This window comes from Apium graveolens, chromosome 9 (genome assembly GCF_009905375.1).
Source record: "Apium graveolens cultivar Ventura chromosome 9, ASM990537v1, whole genome shotgun sequence".
NCBI lineage: Eukaryota > Viridiplantae > Streptophyta > Magnoliopsida > Apiales > Apiaceae > Apium > Apium graveolens.
Genome location: NC_133655.1, coordinates 213,419,958 through 213,424,327, shown reverse-complemented (window position 1 = coordinate 213,424,327; position 4,370 = coordinate 213,419,958). Strand labels below are relative to the sequence as shown.

General features: G+C 43.6%; 1 non-coding gene across 1 annotated transcript; it reads right to left on the bottom strand.

Moving 5' to 3' along the window:
* Positions 1–308: 308 nt before the first annotated feature.
* Positions 309–415, bottom strand: LOC141688153 (small nucleolar RNA R71). Its single transcript, XR_012561615.1, has one exon. It is a non-coding gene; the product is annotated as a small nucleolar RNA R71 (small nucleolar RNA).
* Positions 416–4,370: the final 3,955 nt, after the last annotated feature.

Below are 4,370 nucleotides of genomic sequence, written 5' to 3'. Positions count from 1 at the left end.
ATCCGGCTATTCAAGCTAACACCTTTGAAATCAAGCCGGGCACTATTCAGATGGTGCATAATTCTGTTTCTTTTGGAGGTGCGGCAACTGAAGACCCCAACATGCACATAAGGAATTTTGTCGAGATCTGCAGCACTTTTAAGTATAATGGCGTGACTGATGAGGCTATCAAGTTGAGGCTTTTCCCATTCTCACTGAGGGACAAGGCTAAAGACTGGTTACATTCTGAACCAGCTGGGTCCATCACTACGTGGCAAGATCTTGCGCAAAAGTTTCTGGTGAAGTTTTATCCGATGGCAAAGACTGCTGCTATGAGGAGTGCTCTTACTCAATTTGCGCAGCAACCTACAGAATCTATGTGCGAGGCTTGGGAACGCTACAAGGAAATGTTGAGAAAATGTCCATATCATGGAATGCCGGATTGGATGGTGATCACTGGTTTCTATAATGGTTTGGGGGCCCAATCTCGGCCCATGCTCGATGCAGCAGCTGGAGGCGCCTTATGGGCTAAAAGCTATACTGAGGCGTATAATCTTATAGAGACGATGGCTGCAAATGAGCATCAAAACCCAACTCAGAGGATGACGTCAGGCAAGGTAGCAGGTATTCTGGAAGTTGATACAGCCACCGCTATTGCAGCCCAGCTCCAAGCGCTATCAATAAAGGTTGATTCTCTGGCTACGTATGGAGTTAATCAAATAGCTATGGTTTGTGAGCTTTGTGCAGGTTCTCATGCTACGGATCAGTGTTCTCTTGTCAACGAATCTGTTCAGTATGTGAATAATTATCAGCGACAACAGCAGCCTGTGCCAGCGACCTATCATCCTAACAACAGAAATCATCCAAATTTCAGCTGGGGGAATAATCAGAATGCTATTCAGCCACCATATCAGCAAGGAGTGAGTAAACAGTTTAACCCACCTGGATTCCAGCAACCACAGCAGTATGCTACAAGGCAATCATATCCTCAACAGGGAAGTGCAGCTGCACCTACTAGTGCTGATTTTGAGGAACTTAAGCTGTTGTGCAAGAGTCAGGCGGTTTCTATCAAGACCTTGGAAAATCAAATCGGTCAATTAGCCAATGCAGTGCTCAATCGTCAACCTGGCACTCTTCCCAGTGACACGGAAGTACCAGGCAGGAAGGAAGCTAAAGAGAAAGTCAAGGCTATTACCTTAAGGTCTGGAAAAGTAGCTGATGCTGAAAAGGCAAAAGAAGTAGAAGCTGAAATTAGAGGTGAAGAATCTAAGCAAAAGGAGAAAGTGGCGGAACCAAGGAAGACTACTGTTGAACACACTCTGCCTGAGGCTAATACAGGGGAGAAACAGCTCTATCCTCCACCACCTTTTCCTAAGAGATTGCAGCAACAAAAGCTGGATAGACAGTTCGGGAAGTTTCTGGAGGTGTTCAAGAAACTTCACATCAATATACCTTTCGCTGAGGCTCTGGAACAAATGCCCAGTTATGCGAAGTTTATGAAGACTATTCTTTCAAGGAAGGTGAAACTGGATGACCTTGAAACCGTTGCTCTCATGGAAGAATGCAGCGCTTTTCTGCAGCAAAAGTTACTACCAAAACTGAAAGATCCAGGAAGCTTCACCATTCCTTGCACCATTGGCAATCTGACTTTTGACAAGTGCCTTTGTGATTTGGGAGCAAGCATTAATCTGATGCCGTTGTCGATCTTTAAAAAGCTGGATCTGCCTGATCCAAAACCCACATACATGTCGCTACAATTGGCTGACCGTTCCATTACTTACCCAAGGGGCATAGTTGAGGATGTGCTCGTCAAGGTGGATAAGCTCTTCTTTCCAGCAGATTTTGTTATTCTGGATTTTGAGGAAGATAAGAAGATTCCCATAATCTTGGGAAGGCCTTTCTTGGCTACTGGCCGTACCTTGATAGATGTACAAAAAGGGGAACTTACTATGCGGGTCCAAGATCAGGATGTGACCTTCAACGTATTCAAGGCAATGAAATTCCCAACAGAAGATGAGGAGTGCTTAAAATTGGATGTGATTGATTCTGCGGTTACTTCGGAACTCGATCACATGCTAATGTCTGATGCATTGGAAAAGGCCTTAGTGGGGGATTTTGACAGCGATGATGAAGATAGCAACGAGCAATTACAATATCTGAACGCTTCTCCCTGGAAGCGAAAGCTGGACATACCATTTGAATCTCTTGGTACTTCTGACCTTAAGAACGCTGAAGGGAAGCTCAAACCATCAATAGAGGAAGCACCTACCTTGGAGCTCAAGCCATTACCTGAGCACTTGAGGTATGCTTTTTTAGGTGATTCATCTACGTTACCTGTTATTATTTCATCTGACCTTTCAGGTAGTGAGGAAGACAAGCTCTTAAGGATTTTGAGAGAATTCAAATCGGCTATAGGATGGACCATAGCAGACATCAAGGGGATAAGTCCTTCATATTGTATGCATAAAATTCTGCTAGAGGAAGGTAGTAAGCCAACTGTGGAACAGCAGCGAAGACTGAATCCCATCATGAAGGAGGTGGTGAAGAAAGAAATTCTGAAATGGCTAGATGCAGGCATCATTTATCCTATTTCTGACAGCTCGTGGGTGAGCCCCGTACAATGTGTACCTAAGAAGGGAGGTATCACTGTGGTCGCAAATGAAAAGAATGAGCTCATCCCTACTCGAACAGTTACAGGATGGAGAGTATGCATGGATTATAGAAAATTGAACAAAGCCACAAGGAAGGATCACTTCCCTCTTCCATTTATTGATCAAATGCTTGACAGATTGGTGGGTCATGAGTATTTTTGTCTTCTGGATGGTTATTCCGGGTATAATCAGATTTGTATTGCACCAGAGGATCAGGAAAAGACTACCTTCACTTGTCTATTTGGCACGTTTGCTTTTCGCAGAGTTTCGTTTGGGTTATGTGGCGCCCCGGCCACCTTTTAGAGATGTATGATGGCTATATTCTCTGACATGATTGGAAATAACGTCGAAGTGTTCATGGATGACTTCTCCGTCTTTGGACACTCATATGATGAATGTTTGAATAATCTGCGCGCCGTACTCAAAAGATGCGTGGAAACTAATTTGGTGCTCAATTGGGAGAAATGTCATTTTATGGTGCGTGAAGGCATTATCCTTGGGCATAAGGTCTCTAGCAAGGGTCTGGAGGTGGAAAAGGCCAAGGTGGGACTCATTGAAAATCTTCCCCCACCTAATTCTGTGAAAGGAATCCGTAGTTTTCTTGGACATGCGGGTTTTTATCGGCGATTCATCAAGGACTTTTCAAAGATATCTAAGCCGTTGTGCAATTTGCTTGAGAAAGATGTGCCTTTCAAATTTGATGATGAATGTTTGGCAGCATTCGAGACTCTCAAGAAGAGTTTGATCACTGCACCAGTTATTACAGCACCAGATTGGACAGAATCGTTTGAGATGATGTGTGATGCAAGTGATTATGCGGTAGGTGCAGCTCTAGGACAGCGCAAGAAAAATCTCTTCCATGTGGTCTACTATGCGAGTAAGACTTTAAATGGTGCCCAATTGAACTACACCACTACTGAGAAGGAGCTTTTGGCTATAGTCTTTGGTTTTGAGAAATTTCGATCTTATCTGCTTGGTACGAAAGTAACAGTATTCACTGATCATGCAGCTATTCGCTATCGGGTTTCCAAGAAGGATTCGAAGCCGAGACTCATTCGTTGGGTGCTTTTACTTCAGGAATTTGAGTTAGAGATCAAAGATAGAAAAGGTACTGAGAATCAAGTAGCTGACCATCTCTCTAGGTTGGAGAATCCCGATTCTACTTCACAAGATAGGACGTTAATCAATGAATCTTTTCCGGATGAGCAGTTGTTCGCAATTCAGGAGGAAGAACCATGGTTTGAAGATATTGTAAACTATCTCGTCAGCAATATAATGCCTCCTAATTTGACATCCGCTCAAAAGAAGAAGTTTATGTATGAGGTGAAGTGGTATATGTGGGATGAACCATATTTGTTTAGACAGGGAGCTGACCAGATCATCAGGAGATGTATCCCGTTCTGTGAGACGGAGGGGATATTACGAGACTGCCATTCCACGGTTTATGGTGGACACTATGGTGGTGAGAAGACGGCAGCTCGTATTCTGCAAGCAGGTTTTTTCTGGCCTACTTTGTTCAAGGATGCTCATCAGTTTGTTTTAAGGTGTGATCATTGCCAAAGAGTGGGAAATTTGTCAAGGAAGGATGAGATGCCATTAAATGTGATGCTTGAAGTCGAGGTCTTTGATGTGTGGGGAATCGATTTCATGGGGCCTTTTATATCATCTTGTAATAATCAGTACATCTTGCTGGTAGTCGATTATGTCTCAAAATGGGTCAAAGTTAAAGCTTTACCGACA